The sequence below is a fragment of the Nipponia nippon genome, unplaced genomic scaffold (genome assembly GCF_047370975.1).
Source record: "Nipponia nippon isolate SJK-2023a ecotype South Korea unplaced genomic scaffold, ASM4737097v1 scaffold_3, whole genome shotgun sequence".
Lineage (NCBI taxonomy): Eukaryota > Metazoa > Chordata > Aves > Pelecaniformes > Threskiornithidae > Nipponia > Nipponia nippon.
In genome coordinates, this window is record NW_028262347.1 from 76,177,901 (window position 1) to 76,198,987 (window position 21,087).

At 43.4% G+C, this 21,087-nt stretch overlaps 1 long non-coding RNA gene across 1 annotated transcript in view; it reads right to left on the reverse strand.

Annotated features, from left to right (window-relative positions):
• Window positions 1–21,087, reverse strand: part of LOC148054708 (uncharacterized) — a 49,709-nt gene that overhangs the window by 10,414 nt on the left and 18,208 nt on the right. Inside the window, exon 2 of the long non-coding RNA XR_015706971.1 lies at window positions 4,350–4,523. This is a non-coding gene — a long non-coding RNA (uncharacterized LOC148054708). The remainder of the gene's footprint in view (window positions 1–4,349; window positions 4,524–21,087) is intronic.

Genomic DNA, 21,087 nt, shown 5'->3' on the forward strand with positions numbered 1-21,087 from the left:
TTATCTTCAAACCAGAAGAGCTCCTGAGAGGTCTATAGTTGAAATACTGGTGAAGGTCAAAGGGAAATGAGCTCTCTCACTGGACAACCACCTTGTTTTATGCTATATTGATTTACAACGCCCTACAGAAACATTAGGGGGTATGGTGTGACTAATGGACAGTTACTGAAGTTAGCTCTCATACACCACATACTTTCCTCCAAAAATAGCTTTTTAAAATAGAGATATCCCTTACAGACCCATTTATGAAGTGAAGAGTCCCCTTCCCCTGCTTTAATTTTATTTAAAATATAATGAAAGGGAGAAAAATCAGAACCGTAGTGAGGCTGGGCTGACGGTGATGTTGCTTCACAGAAACTCTCAGCACATGTCCATCACTCTGGAATCTGAGCAGGGATTCAAGTCTCCCTCAGACAAGTACCCATTGCCCCAAACAGTCATTAGGCCCTTGAACTGACTGGTGTCCTCACCTCAAATCACTACAGCTGGACGCTCCAGAAGAAAGTAGGCAAAAAGCCTATGATGCACTGGACTGTGGGGACTGAAGGAGAATTTATAGATGTGCTCTGAAATGTGTCTGAACAGCAAACAAGTAACTGCATTTATCTGCCTACAAACCAGTCATAGTCTGCTCAGTGAATGCATATATTTTCTTACCTCATTCAAAAGAGAGAGGATTATTTTTAAGGCAAGGATCTGTGTAGGTGCATTCCAATTTTTGGAATCTCTAAGACGGCCAAAAGCTATTGTGTAGATAAATATTCACTGGAAAAAATACACTGAAAGTACCATTCTACCCTTAAGCTACTGAGGATGCACAAGATAGAGATGACCCTGTGTTCATATAGAAAAGAGAATAAAATAAGATGCTTATGTGGCTGCATCTGAAACGCATTGTAGTTGCCACTTTCATTTGCAGGTTTGCATGCATATCAACAAACAGATACTTGGAAAGTCAGGTGTATGGAATAAACCTTATCTAGAATGCTTTAGCTGACAGATGAGAAACTCAAGGGAGAGCTACTGTAGCAGCATTAGGCAAGAAAACAACTCACAAAGGCTCTTTACAAGGCTGAGGAACATGAAAGCAACAGCAAATTATCTGTGAAGCGGCAAAGCTTTTCCTTTTTTTTCACTTCTGTGTAATTATACGTTGTAATATTCTTTCTGTCTAAAGGTCATGGTGTGTTTATAATCGTAAAACCAGGTGTTGTGGTTTAACCCTGGTTGGCAACCGAGCACCACACAGCCGCTCGCTTACCCTCCCCCCTCAGTGAGATGGGGGAGAGAATCAGAAAAAAAAAGTAAAACCTGTGGGTTGAGATAAAGACAGTTTAATAAGCCAGCAGAGGGAGAGAAAATAATAATAATAATAATAATAATAATAATAATAATAATAATAATAGTAGTAGTAGTAGTAGTAGTAGTAGTAGTAGTAGTAGTAGTAGTAGTAGTGATTATGATGATAAAAGAATATACAAAACAAATTATGCACAACATAATTGCTCGCCACCTGCTGACCAATGCCCAGCCCAGCCCTGAGCAGTGATTGCTGCCCCTCAGCCAGCTCCCCCAGTTTCTATACTGAGCATGACGTCATACGGTGTGGCATAGCCCTGTGGCCAGCCTGGGTCAGCCCCCCTGGCTGTGCCCCCTCCCAGCTTCTTGGGCACCCGGCAGAGCATGGGAAGCTGAAAAGTCCTTGACTTAGTGTAAGCCCTACTTAGCAACAACTAAAACATTGGTGTGTTATCAACATTATTCTCATACTAAATCCAAAACACAGCACTATATCAGCTACCAGGAAGAAAAATAACTCTATCCCAGCTGAAACCAGGACACCAGGAAAAACCTGCTCTTTGAACAGGATACAAACTTCTGCCAGTTATTCCAGCTACAGGCTTGAAAAATTAAAACGTGACAGCCCAAAAAGCTTAGAAACTTCAGATCCCTTCTCCAAAAAAAATGAAAATGGGAGAAGTGACCTCCTACATCCTCAAAAGCTTTTTTTTCCCCAGAGTTAATTTACTAGTGCATTTGGGCACTAGTTTCCATAAGTCCAGAATACTATATGGTGGGCTGTTGCATTTAGCAAAGTGGCAAAGTATGGCAATCACATTCAGTGTTGTTTCTTTTGATGAAACACAGCAATCTGTAAATTATTTGGGGTAGAAATGGAGTTCATTCTTGACCGATCCTTTGCAAGCACTGTAATAAACAAAGGTTAGAGATAAGAGTAAAACCCAAGGACACAAGGCAGGATGGCATAGGTTGATAAGCTGTCCTGTTGAGATGGAGCTAGGGATGGAGAGAAAGCACTAGTGTAGACGTTGGTTTAATTCCTGGGAGATGTTGGGTAAGTTCCCATTTCTAGCACACGCTTGCTGTGTGCCCTTACAAAGGTCACTTAGGACTAGCTCCACAAAGAGATACATGCATCAAATGCCATTGCTGATCATAGAATCATAGAATCATAGAGTGGTTTGGGTTGGAAGGGACCTTTCAGGGTCACCTAGTCCAACCCCCTGCAATGAGCACGGACATCTTCAACTAGATCAGGTTGCTCAGAGCCCCGTCCAACCTGGCTTTGAATGTTTCCGGGGATGGGGCCTCTACCGCCTCTCTGGGCAGCCTGTTCCAGTGTTTCACCACTCTCATTGTAAAAAATGTCTTCCTTATATCTAGCCTAAATCTACCGTCTTTTAGTTTAAAACCATTACCCCTTGTCCTATTGTAATAGGCCCTGCTAAAAAGTCTGTCCTCATCTTTCTTCTAAGCCCCCTTTAAGTACTGAAAGGCTGCAATAAGGTCTCCCCAGAGCCTTCTTTTCTCCAGGCTGAACAACCTCAACTCACTGAACAACCTCAGCTTTTCCTCACAGTAGAGGTATTCCATCCCTCCGATCATTTTTGTGGCCCTGCTCTGGACCTGCTCCAACAGGTCCCTGTCTTTCCTGTGCTGAGGGCTCCAGAGGTGGATGCAGTACTCCAGGTGGGCTCTCACCAGAGTGGAGTAGAGGGGCAGAATCACCTCCCTCGACCTGCTGGCCATGCTTCTTTTGGTGCAGCCCAGGACTTAAGTCTTCTACGCCTCAGTTACTTATCTGTAAATTCCAGACAACAACACTTCCCTGTTTTAGTGTGGTATTAGAAAGATAAGTACATTAAAGATATTTAAATGCTGCAGTGAAAAGGGTCATGCAAGTAGCAAAGATATAAAGAAATGAGCCTCAGTTTCTAATGCCTTCCAGGACTCCTGAGTGTGGAGAGAGTGCAGGGGCTGGAATCAAGGAAGAAAGAAACGAGACAGAAGAGAGCTGCCAGTCCCCACAATACACTTTCCTGGAGGGCAATAAGGGGTGCTTAGTTTGAAAGAGGACAGAAAAGTCAGTGCCTTTTGCAAAGTAGAATATGGCTGGATCTGTTCTGTGAGCAAGTTAAAATCCTCCAAAAAGCCTTAGCAGAAACCAAATGCTTGTCCCCATGGAACTGCGCCCGCCCCCTTGGCTATGGGCAGGTGTGCTTTGATAGCTTCCTCTGTGAAAGGGGAGGAGTGTTTGTGGGTTTTATTTAATACCTCCATCTGGAGGTTAGCACCCTGTGATCACAGTTTTAACCTGATAGTATGCTTCTGGCATTACACCCCAAGAGGAGGGGTATAATGTGAGCAGGGGTTAAAAAAAGGCAGGTTTTGTTCCCACTGGAGAAATCACTGTACTTTTCTCTGCCTTTCTTTCCCTATTCCCAGCGGCGTCCTGGAAGGCTGCAGTCCCCAGGGAGGAGAGATATCGTAGCTTGACATCACTGGGTGCCTTGTTTCTAATTCCCTGGAGAATTGAATGTTGCTGTTGCTGTCTGATGGCTGAAAAAGAGCTTTCCTAAGATGTTAAGGTCCTTAGGTCTCCAGGACCGCAGTAACTCTGCCAGAACTTTCTTATGGCCTAAAGGAAACATTTTTGATGGAGGAGTTGCACTGGCTTTACAAACAATGTGTTTTACATTCATTCTTTCCATCATCTTCCTCCTGAGGAGAGCTGGTGGGAGACCAGGCAGAACACCCTACCTGCACTGGTCAACAGCATCACCCTTCTGAAAAGCTAAGCAACCACAGAGTATGCCAGCACACCAACAAACCCTGGCACTGCACAAAGGAGGATGCAGAGACCCAGCCCAAAAAGGGTTACTCAGACATACCACCACCCACTTCCCTCCTGACTGGGAATGAGAACTTTGTATGTTGGCACCAGTTTTATTTGAGATTCTAGTTACTGTATGAATATTGATTATCACTTAAAACGTGCAGATCAAATGGATGATTGTGTCTGAATTGCTGTTATTGTAGCCACTTACAAGAAGTCCCACTTCCTTGAGAGATATGGTGTGAACCCACAAGGTTCATGGACAATGGGCACAAGATCTTCCTTCTGGAAGCAGCCTACAGTATCCACTGGATAGAGGTTGAGTTTGTACCTTATGTTCCTTAGAAGCAAAAGGATTCTCTTCTCCTCCTACACAGCCCATCTCCTAAAAAAGAAAGGACAGAAAGAAATGTTTAAACACACCAGCTGATACCACCGTTATAAAAAACAAACAGAAGAAAATGGGCATATTCAGATGGCTTAAATACCACCAAGTGTTGTCTTCTCGTGTTTCCTGCTGTCTGACTCCCAACAGTCTCACTCTGCACTTCCCTCAGGCTTTCTGAATTGCTCTCCGGAGTCACTAAACCCACTACAGGCACAGACATTTAGGTGGAATTTAGGCTAGCTGGAAATGGCCCAAAGCAATTTGAAAGCATAAGTTAGAAGACAGAGGCACAGAAAAGAAAGAAATGTTCTCCTTGTTCATTGATATTCTCTGCTCCTTGAAGACCTGATGTGGACTAATTTAAGGTCTCAGGTTTCATGGGACAGCTTTCTTGTAATTTTCATAAGGAGTTTTTCTTGCTCTGTTATTTGTAGTATTTTGGGATCAGATCTTGGCAAATGGAGAACCAACTCTTATACAATACATGGTATATTTTCACTTTAGTGATAACTGAAACTCTTCCCAGCAGGTTTTTCATCCATGGGGTTCTTAATGGCTACCCCAGAAAGGATCCTTGCTCCCTTTCCATGCAATGATGCAGGCTTCATAAATCTACCAGTATTTCAAAATACGTCCTCTAGTGGGAGAGAAAACATTCCCTTCTTTTCCTTCCCAGCCATCACTCTTTTCCAATTTAGCTTTTACCTTGCGGAACAAAGCCTGATGTATCTCAATTTTTCGAGCAAAAAGGAACAAATGTTCCTATAGGCCTAGATCCAAGCACTCTGAAGGTAACACAAAGTCTCCCAAACAATTCAACTAGCTTTGCATCAAGCTCACCAAAGATAAACATATGCAGTCTGTGTAATGAAAATAAATGAGCATCCGGATTTTAAGCCTCTGTCAGCCCATCCAGTGAAACTCAATGAGGCAGCTGCTGTCGACTTCTTGACTAAGCCAAGCTAATAATGCTATGAAACAGGTGAGGAAATCAAGCTGCAGGTATGTGGTGCTTCTGAGTGGCATCAAGAATTGGCAGGGAAGAGCATCCTGGCACAAGCGTGTGAGCTGGAATACAATAAAGCTGGCTCCATAGCAAACCTACACTTTCTTAGTGAGCTGAAGATTTCACAGAGACTCTTGCTCGACAGTGCATCATAGTGATGCCATCATCAGCACCCTAGTGTCCAAGTGAATTATTAAAGCTATATAGCCACATGAGTACATTGCAAAGAAGAATAATTCTTTAGAGGATGGCTTTGTATGGAAAATGGTCCAGCTGTAGATCCTGTTATGCTGGTCTGCTCCTAGGTGGGAATTATGATCTTCTATCTCATATGAATGCACACAAAAGAGATGGCAAAAAAGCCCTAAGGCAGGAGAATGGCCAGGGTCCCAGTGGTTGACCTGAGGAAAACATGGTGCAGGAGGGAATCAGCTGCGTTTAGGAGAGACTTGCAAGTACAAAGCTCTGTGCTCCACAAAGCAGCTGGATGAGGCAGCAGCCAGCTCTCCTCCAAGTGTCTATCTGCTAGAACAAATACCCGAGAAGAATGTCCTGCAGCTCTGCGCCACTGCAGTACTCCTTCCTTTGATGAAGCTAGAAGCTGAAAGGTCCTGACCCACTTGAGTAAGACCACTGGTGATGGGAACTGGTCATGAAAGACCCCGTGGTAGCTTCAGCTGGAAAAGGAACATCAAATCCCAGATGATGATGTCATTGCCTATGCAGATTCCCTTCTCACCACTCTGCCCGGCTTAAAAATCATTCAGCAGTCCTCATTTTCTGCATTTACACTCTCCAGGCTGCTGATTTTCTGCTATTTCCCACACCAAAGAGAAGTGCTTTTCAGCAACTGCCAATTTCTACTGTGGAGAGGTGTCACGTAAATACGTTAATTGATTGGGAAGAGATTTAAGACCGTCAAGCAAAATATCTAACAGAAGTTCAGAAAACTCCTCTGATTGCTCATCTCAAAGTTTTAACTCCAGGTATCATATTTCCAAATGTATTTTGTTTCTATGCTTGCTGTAGTAAGGACTAATGCCAGAAATCCTGTGTGAGCTAGGTCAGGCTAAAACAACACATAAGAGGGCATTCTGGCACACTTCACTAGCCTGTTTTCTGCCCCTTTTCACCCAGTCCCTACACCTGAGTCTGTTGATAAAAGTGCTTGGACTTGGAGAGCTCTGCTCTCCTCAGACTTCCCCCAGCTGGCCCTAAGGCCCTTGACCAGCAGACTAAAACATGGCCTTGGCAGAAGACAATTTTAATGGGTAAAAGTCTAGAATTTTAATCCCAGCTACTGTAACTCACCATTCGTTTTGATTTGATCTATAACCCTAATAAAAGCCGCTTCCTATGAAGCTAAGCTGCACAGAAGTGGCTGTTGTTTTACTGGGAAGTATAAAAATCAACCCTCACATATTACAAGAGACTCTGAGCCATCAGATGTGCTCTCCAGCATTTATTATCTGATTTGATGTGTTAATGGCTGGTTATTCTCATTAGCTGTTCTCTGGATTGATACAAGCTGTTTTTCTGCACTTAGGCTGTGCAGCCTACTGTGTAAAGGTAATTAGCATGGGGCCTGTGGATTAACTGGAGAATCAGATGTCAGCTGTGTTTCCATTCTCTAGCAGTGGCCTGAAGGAAACGATGCTTCTGCAGTGCAGTTAGCTATGCGGTGCCAAGAGCCCCTGGCTGAGACGAAGGCACCGATGTACAAACAGGAAGGCAGTTGCTGCCCTGATGAACTTGGAAAGACAAGGCAAACAAGGCAGGGGTGAAGCAGAGCCATAGAGATTAAGATATTTGTTAAACAAGAATATGCCAAGTGGGAGACGGGGCTCTGCAAACATGCTGCTTTGCAGAAGAGTGCTGGCTTTTAAGTAGTTTTACCTGGCTGCTCCACTTGCTGTGACAGATCCCTCCCTTGTGTTAAATAAAAATTGTCCACTCTGTTAAGGAAAGCTGCGCCAGGATGATTGGTCACTCTGTACCAGAACCAATAAAAGATCAAATAAGAGAAAACTGTGGAAAGCTACATAAGCAATTACAGTGGAGCAAGTCTTGTCTCATGAGGACTGACATTTAAACACACAGACATTCTCTTGATGTGTGTGAGGTAACGCTGTCCTCAAGGGCAAAATCACTTTAGGTGATATGACTGCAAGAAATATAGTGCTTCACCTTTTTCTTAAACCATCTGAGAACAGAAAGCCTTTTGTTTTGTTCCTTTGTAGTTAGAGCCGGTGCAGGGTAGAAGCTGGAAACTGAGAGCATGAGCCACACCTACGTCTGATGCTGAAAAGGGGTTGTCTTTACAGCTGGAACAAAGGATGGATAGACTTCAGCTCTCGGGCATAAAATCCTTGTCCAGGCTGGATGAAATCTTTCTGTTGCCACAAAGTATTGTAAAAGGTAAGGCCAGATCCTAGAAAGAACCTGGAAAGAGATCTTGCTGCCCAACATGATAGGATTGCTTGGGTGCTGCTGATGGATGAGGCAAGGCTGGTAATAGCAGCCTGCCCGCATAGCATGCCCAAAACCCAAGTAAAGAAAGGCAAAAAATAGCACATACCAAAAGCAAAATGTGAATTTTCAGGTTAGAGGAGGAAAAGCACGAGGAAAAGCATAAACAAAGTGTTGGAAAAGCTGAACCTAGTTGCTCAGCCTGGGATCTTGAAAAGAGTCTTTGAGTATGAGGACTGAAAAGAAGCACACAGGGTCAGAGGGATTCAGGCCCATCTAGATCACTTTGAAAAGCCTAATTCGACCCAGCCTAGGTTTGTATCTAAACTGAACTTGCAAAACTGAAACACGCCAAGGAAGCCATAGGGGCTCACCGTGTTCAATGTGAGGGACATAGGCAAGAGAAGGACATCGTCACTGATGTACACCGCTGCATCCGCCAATACCATCCGCTGGTTCACTGGAGAAGCTGGTCAGCTGAACACAAAGGTGCAGACACACCGTGGCGAGAAGGAAGAAAGCCACTCACCCACCATCCCTGCCATCCATATTGCCCCATACCTGGCATGGCTGTGGTAACATCGTTTTAAGGCCACTGCTATTGCACTCAGCTTTTACAGTAGGGTCTTCTGACCGTATGGCAACATGTTGCTATTACCAATTTACGAGTGCAGCCCTCTTAACGGCTAAAGGTGTATCTATAAGCATGTTCTGGTCCTAAAACTAGCTCTAAAGCACATCATTAGAATAGCCATGGTATGGATGTGATCCCTCTGCTTTGAACCTGCAGGAGGCTAAATCAAGGCTAAATGACTTATATCCATGGATTACGGCAGCCAGTTAATGTCTACTACAACTCCACCTAAACAAACCATCATTACACCAGCCTGCCATATTGACTGTCTGTCAGTCAACAGATGCTTGTGTTCTCCTGGTATACCTGGTAACCCACCAAAAATATTACTGGGTCCTTTTAGAGGAACCACCTAAAGACACAATGCACTGTACTCAGAGAAGGAGATTACTTAGTCTATAAAAATATTAATAATCTTTTTGGATAGCAGGCCAGGAACTGATCAGCAGAAGCACCTATTAGTGTGCCCTCAACAGGGAATATTCATTATCGTGCCCAGGCTAAAGGATGCTAAAGATTTGACCTGTAATGATGGTTTTGAAGGCATGTGCAATGTTATCAGCTGCTACTAGCAAACTTGGTTTGGCCATACATGGGAGATAATATGGGCCCATCCTGACAACAGCTGATTACGCATTCACTTCAAACAGATCATGGTGAAAAAGCACTGCACAAGCAGAAGGCAGGAGAAAGAAGCTGGAGGGATGAATCTGGCTCTTGTCTTGCAGCTGCCCTACAAGGGCATTCTCGTTAGCTGCAGGGAAGACAGAGAGAAAACAAGTGACAGTACATTGGATACACTGATAGTGATGAGGAGGGGTAAATCCTAATCCACCTGGCACAGAAACAGTATCAGGTATTAAAGCTGAGGGCAACTGTCACAATTAGGGGGAAATGCTAAACAACACAGCCACACACAGATCCTAACGCAATCCCACCGCTCCGGGGTAATCACTCGGTCTCCGGGACGATGCTAAGGGAGCATGCACTGGTGGCCTGCAGAGCCATCTTACATTGACATTCCTATAAACTCGGCCAAGCAGCCCCAGCCTTGGAGGAATAATCATGATGGGCATAATGGGAGAAAAGCAATCTTACCTGCTCATTCCCATGAAACCGCCCACAGGCAGACACAGAGCTCAGCAGTGGGTCCTCAGAGGCTATTTCACATCAGTAACTGGAAGATGTCTGCCACAAGCAGCTGCGACAGCATTTTAGGCAAGCCAAGTGGTAAATTGATGGCATGTAGTGACACAGATTCAGTCAGCCTCAAAACAGCCTGATTGGGGGCAAGAGAAGAGTGAGGCACATGCTGCCGTCAGCTGCGCCGTCGTGTGTGACAGCTGGAGGCCCCAGGCTTTGCCAAGCTGTCAGCCATATGGCAAATGAGGTAGAGAACCATTAATCTATGTCCCCATAATGAAACTCTTCAGATAATGCAAGCGTGGGGCCACGTTAGCACACCGCAGATTTTGCTTCACTTCTCAGTACGAAAGGCAAATCCCACACACACATCCCACATGCACTTGCCATTCAGGTAAGTAGGGAAATAGTTCATGGTGCCATTGACCTAATGGCACGGGTGAGTCACCCAGCAGGATGCATTTGGGATGGCAAGGTCCTGCTAGCCAGCTTGTCTGAGCCATCCTGCTGGAGCTGGGTACAGCCTGGGGCTCCTGCCTTCCAAAGTATTTTCTCTGAAGTCTTAGGAGGGTTATCAGGGATAAAAACAGGGCTAAAATTCAAGGGATTTGGTTCTAGGGTTTAAGGAGGATTTGAATTTGGCACCGAAGCCATTGAAAGGGGAGCCCTCTCTAGCCCCAGCGGTAGGAAGCTGATGTGATTGCCCTCTTTGATTTTTGCTTTTGAGAGTTAAACAGAAACAGTAAAGGTTTGTCTTCCCCCAGGGCTGAGCTACAGAAATGGGCTAGGATGCAGCACTTGAAATTCCAGACAGACACTGTAATAAAATGTGGAAATTGGATGCAAATTATTTACTACATTTATGATACCACATTATTTACTGGTACTGCAGTTTGATAATCACAGCAATAATTTTCAAATTACCTTTGCTCAGCATTCACTCTCTTTTATGAGCGTTGAAATGCTTCCTCTTCTTCAGCAGAGAGGATTTCTAAGACTTGTCCTATGCTCGTAAATTGAAACAATTTGCAAATGGCTATGGAGGCTCAATGAACTTAAGGCTGATTTTCAAGGGCACTGATAGCAGTGAAGCATTATTTCTTTACAGACACCAGGACATTCAATGACTGATTTGTTGCAGACCACACAGGAAGTCCCATGTAAAACCCTGTGTTAAATTCGTGGCTCCTAATTCCCAGCTAGTAAGGAAAAATAAACAAAAAGCCACTAAACCAACTTTCTTCTCCTAGCATTTACTTGCTCCTCATACAGAGAGACTGGCTCTAACTCTGAAGAGCACACATGTCCCAGAACACAGTATAGCTGAGACGATAATCTGCATCTGATAAGCTGTACCCTGGGACATCTGCTCAGTATTGACTTGCTTAGGTCTAATTGTTGGCTAGGACACATGGTAAACCAGGACATCAGATATGTGCTGGGAGTAGGTGGAAGATCAGAAATATGATCCTGGGAGCCAGTATCTTGGCATACTACCTATCCAGGCAGGCAGTACTGTAAAGTTGACTATGAACAGGAAACTTTCCTTTCCCATTAAATCAATTATCCATTAACAAATTAGCCAGAACAACAGGGTAAGATAGGTCTGAGTACTTCAGAATAGACACAAGTAGGCAAGACATCCTGAGTCTCACAACTTCTAAAAGATGCTCAGGGAGAACAATCTCACAGAAGCTATCCTCCATCAAAATGATCTGACTCAATATGAGGAGACACTGGAACGTAATTATTGCATGATGGTCATCTCTTAGTTGTGCTTTGCTGATGTCTGCACCCTAGGATAAAGGCAGACATGGATTACTTAACTGGTGATGCACACAGTGTATATTTTTATCCCAGAGCCATCTATAAACAAAAGCACATTTATATGCTTATTACGTATAATGCAATAAAAAAGCAAACCTAAAGCAATGAATCACTTCCTTGAAAGGGTCTTGCTTAATCACGTGCATGGTCATGCTGAGTGATGCTATTGTGAGTATGCCGATACATCTTCAGTTTACTTTTCTCACTGATTAAAAGAGAAATGTCGGTGACATACTCATTCACATTAGCAATTTGATGTGTTGTCTCATTCTTGTGTTTTTGCTAATTAAGGATGTTGTGCATCATAGGGCAAGATAGCAGGTAGCAATCAGATATTAACTGGGCTCCACGCTGTGCAGTATATCCGGCACAGATGAGCAGACCAGAAAAAGCCTGGAGCAAAATATGAACCTGCTCACATGCTTTCTGAGGTGCCCTTTGAACTTACTGTGACTAAAAGTGATTGGCCCTTTCACACACCTTTGGATTGCAACCTTGGTTGTTGTCACACTAGCATGAAATTTATCTCGCCTAACTTTGCTGTTCTAAAACACAGGTGTCTGGGCTACTTCCGTAGGCTGCCTTTCAGGCTGACGGGGGAGAGCGAGGCATCTCCTGGCCACATGCCTCCTTTAAGAGCGGTCAAAGCCAGGCAAGCAAATCCCTCCCGTGCCTCTGTACCCATGCAGGCTAGCAAGAACTGCACGTGCATCAGAAGGAGGGTGTGATAGTGCATCTCTGGAGAGACTTTTCAGTAGTGCTGGAAAATACTTCGCGTTTACAGACCTATTTGAAGTATGAGAGCCAGATCCTCAGCTCATATCTACTCGCATCCACTTGCAAGGGCCACAGAAGCTTGCAGATACTGGGTTCTCCTAAGGATTAAGCAGTCAGCAGAGACAATGTGCCATCATAAAATATAAGCTAACATAGTCTTACTGTAGCACCTTTGCTCCAGTATTACCATCCTTACTCTTACTGCAAAGTCAAATTTGCTCCCTGTCATCCCTGCACCATGAAACCTATTGGTCTGCAGCATCCACTAGGTGCTTCTCATCCAACACCTCATCGGGCATTTGTTCAGTGATTATGTGTCACTTAAAAACTCTGTCCTTCCTTCTTGTGCTGTGAAAGCAACGGTGCTTTCAGTAACACAAACCAGCTGGGTTTAACAAAGTCTGAAATTACTTACGTATTTCAAATTCACTATCTGTTTTTTCTGGAGCCTCTGTATTTCACAGGAGGTTTATTACTCAGCCAGACTACCCTTTGCAGTATTACAAAGCAGGCTCTTGCTCACAGGGCAGAGTAGATGTTTGTATTTCACAATCTGCATTTATTTGACAAACTCATAGTGAGGGATTCTGTTCTACTATAACCGCAGATTGTCTTATTTACAGACGGGGTAAAACTAATAATTAGTCTAGTGAGACAATTAGGCAAACACCATTAATTATCAAGTGTGTAAACAAAATAAGTCTACATCAGCATTCACAAAGCTGAACAGCTGACCTTTCCACCATAGCAAGCCTTCGCCTTTTCTTGCTTGTTTTCTTGTATTTGCTGCTCCAGTTGTGAGGTTCAAATAGACCACAAGATGCCCCTCTTGCTGTCATCCCACTGCTGTAAAAGCGGGTCCCATTTTCAGACAGCGCATAGGGAGGAGACCCTGCCTGGTGGCCCAACATGCTCTGCAGGAATGTGTCAGTGTCAATGAATTTCTGACGAAGCCCAGGCTGGTTTCTGGGGCAAACATGCCTGCCAGGCTGATTTACACTGGAAACCAGCCTGCTCCCTGTTAGTGTATCTGGCTGGCACCTGCACAGCTGTCACGGCATGGCAGGCAGCTCGGGTGCCAGCTTTCTCAAGCTCCCTGCCCCTCAATAGCCTGCCTTTGGTAATAGACATGTGTACCCAAGACCATCTGACCCCTTGGCAAAGAAGAGGTTGTTCCACTTCCCACTGAAGGTGTGTCAGCAACTGCTTTCTTTGGATCTCAATATTCTGATCACCTGCCATTTCTTATATTTTAGGCGAGATTTTTTTCACCTCATTGTCACCTGAAGGGCCTGCATTTGTGTATTAGGTGTGTTGTATTGTCCAGGACGGTCTTTGTTTCATTGCTGCCAGCAGAATTCAAGACTTCTTCAAGAAACAGCACAGTGTTGTCCTCAGCTGCCCTCGTTTTGTTATAAAGTCCTCCCTCTTGAGGCTGAAGATTTCTTACCTGTGTTCAGCTCTTCTCATGGACCGCGCATATCAGAAATGAGCCGTATAAAACAAACTGTCCAATGGACTAGGGCAGAATGCCATGCTGGTGCAACAGATAGCAGCAAAATGTGCTGTCCCAGCAGTGGGCTAGGAAGGTTAGGGGAAGAGCATGAAGAAAACCTAAACATGTAAGACAGGTGGAGATATATTGGCATGTTTTAATCACGCTCTGCACACACTGAGCTTCCATCTTAGGCTGGGTGGCTTCTTCTGGTCCCTGACACAGAGAGACTGTCAAGAGCTCAAGCTCTCACAGCTGGATCCAACTCTCATAAGTCCATCACCCATCAGTGCTTCTTGTAATCCTTAAGGCCAGATTTTCAGCTGATTCAACTGATTTTTTGAGATCATCGGAATGCCTGACGCTGTGGGGAGTACTCAGTCACCCCGAAAACCCTGCCAAGAAGAATAAAGTGCATGGAGGACCTGTGCTGGTAAACCATAGCACTCCATAAACCAGAATAAAGTAAAGAATAACCTCTGCTGGGAATTCACACCCTTGCAGAAAAGGTATCGGTTTGCCAGTGTCACTGTAGCTTAGTGAACATGCATCCTCCCATTAAACATTTCATCACAAACCATGAGACAGCAATCCACCAGAAGCTATAAATTTTTTATAACAATCAATCATAAGGATCCATAAGATCCATCTAGTCTTTTGTTTTTCCCCGATACAGGATTTTTTGCCAAGAAACAGCTTTCAACTAGCAGAAGGACTGTGTTTTGGGTGGCTGATCAGCCCATTCAAATTTTGCTACCTACTGAGGCCTCCACACTTCCTGAAGGATCTTCTCTGTCTACTTGAATTTTGTGTTTGATGGAAATGCTCTTCAGCCTCCAAGTCTAAAAAGGCTGCCCGGGGAAGTGGTTGAGTCTCCATCCCTGGAGGTATTTAAAGAACGGATAGATACGGCGCTTGAAGACATGGTATAGATGAACTTGGCAGTGATAGTTGACGGTTGGACTCAATGGTCTTAAGGGTCTTTTCCAACCTTGACAATTCTATGATTCTATGATTCTATGATTCTATGATTCTAAGTGCAGGTTTCAAACACACCTGGTTTTCTCCTGGGTATATCTCACCATGAAGCCCCAGGGAAAGATCACATGCAATTGGTTTGCATTCGTCTACATGGCATTTGCTGATCTGCTGGAATCAGAATTGGAGCTAGTGCCCATCCGTGAAACACCTCCCATGAAATGCCTTTTGAACTATAAATGAACCTTGAACAGAGTTACCCACCAAGAGCAAAGCTTCCTAAGGGAGCTTTTCCCCCAACTTGCAGGGGCCAAGGCTACTTGCTTCTGCACTGGTAAATTCCTGAGACACCTGTATTTACCTGTTACAGTAAAGAAATATAGGAGTGGTCAATCTGCACTTTAGCCCCAAAGCATCTGCAAGGCAAAACTGGCTCTGGCTTGTTCAGTTCTGATTCCAGAAAAACAATTAAATTGAACCCTGAACCACCCACAAGATGATGAAAGATGTGCTTTACTTGCCTTTAACAAATATTTGGTCACCAAAAATCTGTCACAGGTGGGAACACAGACTCTAGGTTGCAGCCCTCCGTGCGCCTGCCTTTTGCTCTGCTGCTCTGCCTTTACTTGTCAGTTCCTCACTCTACTACTTTTTCATGAAGGGTACAAATGGGAGCGACCCCAACAAGAGAAACCAAGAGAGGCTCAGGCTAAAACACACACAAGCCTGACATTAGGAGACTTATTTTAACAGCCCCACTGCAAACTAGTAAACTTGTGTTTTCAAAGTAAGTATCTGCCTTAACAACTGCCTTAACATACAGCTGACATACAGTGCAGTTTCTCTTTGTTTCTGGGCTTTTTCCTTAACATGGGAGTGGCTCACCTGGATTAGGCACCAGACTCAAAGAGTGAGTTCATGCAGAAAGAGAAGAACACAGAGAATCACCTACTCTCTCTCCACTGACTTTGAGGATTAACCTTGGCCATACTCCTCTGCATTTCCTTCTGGCTGGTTTGGGCAGTTTCTTGCTCAACTTGCTGCTTTCTCTGAATCTCATTTTCCAATGTCCATACTCTACAAGGACACCTATAGGGGGTACCTCAGTATCTAACTTGCAGCCAGTTAAACTAGGCGGCATGATAGACCCCATAGCAAAGGGTTACGTACTGCAGTGCGTAAACCCATTTATGTTTTGCTGTCCCACAGAGTTTGTAAGGCAGACAGGAAAATTTGATCAATCCCATGTTCATGGCTTCACTCTTTCTAACACTTGAAATAGTAATAGAAAGACAAACTGAGGGTCTGTGAGTATGGACAGGCAGTGTAAATTCCTTCTTCAGCTTAAATACTGCAGTCACCACAAGATTTCTGCTGCTGTTATAAATCCTTAGTCATGCAGCTTCCACCCCTCAGCTCTGATATAGTAGAAAATACAGGGAACTAAGAGCTTATTACCGCGACCTCTGCACTGATACTGATGCTTCACGATGCAATTCCTGTGGTTCAGTTAAAGCCATCTGCTTGCTGTAGAATTCCTGTGTTGCATTTGAAGCATTTAACTCTGATATATTAAGAGCTTTCATAGGTGATAGGTGGCAACTGAGGTGAGATCAATAAATACAAGGCCACTCTACTCGTTCCAGCTTTGAGCTCCTACCAAAAGACAACCTGCAAAGGGGAAAGATGCTGGGCAGGTTTTTTTTAGTTTCTCTTCTGATGTAAAAGCAGATATGAAATAGCTCGACTTTACTTTAGAGATATCAAGTCTTGCTTTCATTTCCTTACTGGAGATGTCTTTTGGAACGAATTCTACTTCTTTTTGAAGGGATGATGCTAAGGAAATTTGACTGTGGTTGCTAAACACTCACAGGATAAAGAACATGAGAAATGTAAACTATAGTGAAGGGAGAGTGCAGAATTAAGAGTTCTAGGAAAACAAATTAAGTAAAGTTAAATATAGGATGAAAGCAAGATATTTTTTAGTAAGTATAATGAAAAGCAGAAATATCACATAAGGAAAAACAACCAACACTATTGGCTATCCAGTCTTCTTTAAAATTACATAAAGCAATACATTTGTGGAGCAAAATCCCCAGTCAGTAGAGGAATACTCAAAAGGATTACAAAAATGTCAAGAGATATAGTATAAAAGCGAGAAATGGAAAGTACGCATGAGACCATAGACAAGTTACTACTGCCTCAGTCCTATAATCTCCCGGCCTACTAACCTTGAAATTACAGTCCTGTTGTTTTGCAGAATTACACAGTAACTGCCATAAACACAGTATATTTACACAAGTTGGAGAATGGCAAATCATTTAAAATCTCTCCCAGTAAAGACAGGCCACATTATAAAATGCAGTTCCTCAATTATGAAAAAAGCTCAACCCAGTTAAACAACAGTATTTAGCATTTATACAGTTCTTTCACTTGCAAATGCTTCACAAATATTATCCAACTTAGGGCATAAAAGGTATCCCCAATCCATTTGCTTTTTGGCACAAGCTGGAGGTTACTGACCACACAACGAGCTCTGCCCGTGTTCCTTATCCACTCCAGTGCAAAGTCAGGGTGGTGAGCCCAGTCGCCTCCACTGACGTGTATGAGGAACACTCACCTGTGCTCTTAGGAGCTATTTGGTAGCTGTTGTAGGGACAGTAACCTCCTTCAGAGGGATGGCAACACCCATAAGGGATGAAACGAAGCAGTGTTTTCAAGTGCTCTTTTTTGTAATGCAGATATGCTCCTGAGCTCCCCTTTGAGAGACAAGTAAGTATTGTTAACTCCTAAGGCAATAGCACTCCTGTCTCAGAACTTCTTTTGGAGCGGCTAGAAAAATTTCCAGCCCGTTCCCTTTCCTATTAAAGCTATTGACAAGGTGAAATGATTTATTGGTGCTGTGTTTCTGCAGCACGGTATTTTGGCAGCAATAAATCTCTGTTCAGACAGATGATGTAATAATCTGAGCTTTCTACAAATTACTTAATGTTTCTTGGTGATGCCTAGAACAGTTCATATTTCCTAATTGAATGAGGAAATGCATGGACTATTTTTCCTTACCGTGAATCAGTTTCAGAAAAAGGTTAGATGGTTTTTTAATTGTCTTTTCCTGTCTGGGATGGTAAATTGGTCCCGTTGATCACAAAAACCAATATGTGCAATTTCTCAGACTTTTCCGTTTGTGAATTTTTACGTACCTTTGTGACTCATATAATATAACCAAATGGAGAAAGACATAAATCAAAGGGCCAGATCTGAATCCACACACTCCACCCTTTGAAGGAGTTTGAGGCAAACTTCGTTCCACCAGCACTGAGATTTTTCTAGAGAGACTTTTGTGGTAAAGTCTGATTCCTTCAAATACACATGAATACGCACAAACGCACACACATACGCGCACGCACACACTCATTCTATAATTTGCACCACGTCTGTGCATCTCTGTGATCAATTCTTCTAAATCATGAAAATTGCCCAAGGGATACCTGCTTTATATTTGATTGATATAAAGCTTTAATTTGAATGCAGTAATCCTGACAAGTAGTATCTGTATTTTAACAAAAGTTAGGGCTAAGCATCTTTCCTAAGGCTACCCAACGAATCACGAATAGATTCTTCTAGCCTTTATTTCCAGTTTTCTGCACTAGCTACTTTGCAGCTCTATGTTGCCAAGAACTAATGACTGCCTTGCCCTTTTTAGGTTCCTCTTTTCTTTTTAAGAGTGTACTAATAAACACGCTAGCTTCCTCTTCTTCAGGGCTCATCACTTCGCCATCTCAAAGAGAGAAAAGCTTGAACAGAAACAACGGAGCTGAACTCCTTGAACTTTAGGGACAGTGATATCTGGATTCTGTCTCTGTGTTTTGTGACTCACACCTCTTTGTAGCTTTGAGAAGTAAACGAAGTAGATGATTGCCTCTGTATCACATTGTTGAGACAGCAGCCAAGCTAGCCAAGTTATTCTGTCTTCGTGTAAGTGCCTTGCTGCAAGAAACAGAGCAAAACTGTGCAGATCATTTGGGAAAGCTACCTGTTCTGCAGGCCAATGCACTTTACCATTATGAAGAAACTGGTGTGGGGAGAACATATGTTACATTTCATCACTCTCCCCTCCTCTCCTGCCTATTTCTAGCTGGCCGAGCTGAGTAAATTGCATGAACACTTTGCTGATAGTAAGGCATCAATAAAATATTCTGTGATGAGTTACTGTATGAAGTTCATAGTTAAACAAAATGATTCCTAGTTCCCCACGCAATAAAATTTACTGAAATCTTGCATTTCTTGTTTGTTGTTTTCTATAAAATTATATGAAATGACAGTGATAGGATTAGCTAAAAAGCAGCATCCATCCTTTCCATCCCCTGAAATATCTACAGGACGCTTCCCTCTAGGGATCAGGTCACCTTTTGTTTGACTGAACAACAATGGCAGTTACTAAATTTTGGCAAAAAACCACCATGGCAAGATCAAATATTTAAGTCTCTATGTCCATTTAAAGACATATGTTATATGGTCCTTGGAAGACACTTGATGCAAATAAAATCAGAATGATCGATACACAATTTTTCATGCCAACTGCCTTCCTCTTTTGGATAAACATGAGAGGTCTTCTGGGAACTTCAACAGAGATAACTTGACATTATTTTCTATGATTAATTCAGTAAGGGGTCATGGATATGGCAAAGAGTGACTAAGCATCAATGATTGTATTTAGATTAACTGTCAGGACATTAGAGCTTACACCATCCAAACTGGAAACCCAGTATCATGCTCCATCTTTCCCCAGCCCAGAACCAGCCCACATCTTCACTCTGCTGCACAGTCCCCATCAGCTCTGCAGGGAACTGCCGGTGTCAACCACGGTACCAACCACAATTATGGGTCAGCGCCTACAAGGAGTCAGACAGATGCTGCCTCAGCAGTCGCAGAGATACACACGCTACAACAGGAGAGCCCATACGCTCAAAGGAAAGCAGCTTACTCTGTTGATTCTCAACAAGGAGATTGTCCTTTAGCGTATCTTCAAGACACATGCTAATTTCCTTAGTGCTGCTCATGTTTCTTCCCAAAGTCAGGTAAATTTTTAAAAGCTCCTTTTGTGAGGGTGTTTATTGGACTGGCATTGAGTACAACGTAAATCTCCTGCTGCTGGTCTCCTGCACCTAATATCTATTGTGAACTTTGAGCTTCTCTGGACAAGAAAAAATTATTTCCAATATCCAGAAAAGGGCTCTGTCCATAGGCAGGGCTATAAATACCAACGACTAATTCAAGCCAGTGCCTATACTTTGTTCTCTTTAAACAGACGAGGAAGGGAATGCGTAATGAAAATGTGGCCAGTAGTATTTATCATTGAGTTGCCTTCCTCGCTCTGTCAGTTATTGCTGCAGGAGGCCCACTGCTCCATGCCCTGCTTCCTCTCCAGTCCTTCCAAAAACAAGCTGCATTGAGGCCAAAAGTTCTCCCACTTGTTCCCAGCTTGCAGTTCAGAAAGTGTGATGAAGATCCATTCCTAAGAAAGAAAGGGTTCTTCTGTAGCAGACTTTTCCTTTCAGACCATAGCAATGATGCACTGAACATCCAGGTCAACAATTCCCATCCCCGCCCCACAACAAAACCAGGATTTATTAGATGCAGCCCCAGTACACTGACATATTTGATGCTAGATGTTGGACAGCTGGAATGACAGCGAGATGCTGTAAGCTTTTCCTTCTCGGCTAACAAGCATGTGGGACCAGTTACTTCCATGCTATGAATTGTGTGTTTGTGTGCACGGTGGCACTTGGCAGTAAGCGCTGACTTGCCCTCCCCGTAAGCAAGTGGGGTCCTGCAGTAAGGTGTTCATCCCCATAAGCACTCACAGCCTGAAAGCAAGTGGACTGGGGAAGACATTCCAAAATCAGGCTAATTAGGGAAAATGGAGTGAATAATTTCTCCACCAAATTGGTCTTCTTAACATCTTACATAGACATATGCTTTTTCAGATGATTCAACCAATTGATAATGTTTTGCCCTACGTTTAGGGCACAACGCCAAAAAGAAATTCTCTTAACTTCGACTAATCTTGCCCTATTGACCAGCACAAGCTTGCATAACCAGCTTTGCTCTAAGCTTTCATTACACAACTTTTTTGAAAGTAAAAATCACCAACAACTTATTGTATTTCTAGTTCCCTTTAATTTCACGTGTCTTAGCTCAACAAGACCTGCAATTTGGCTTGTTCTTTCTT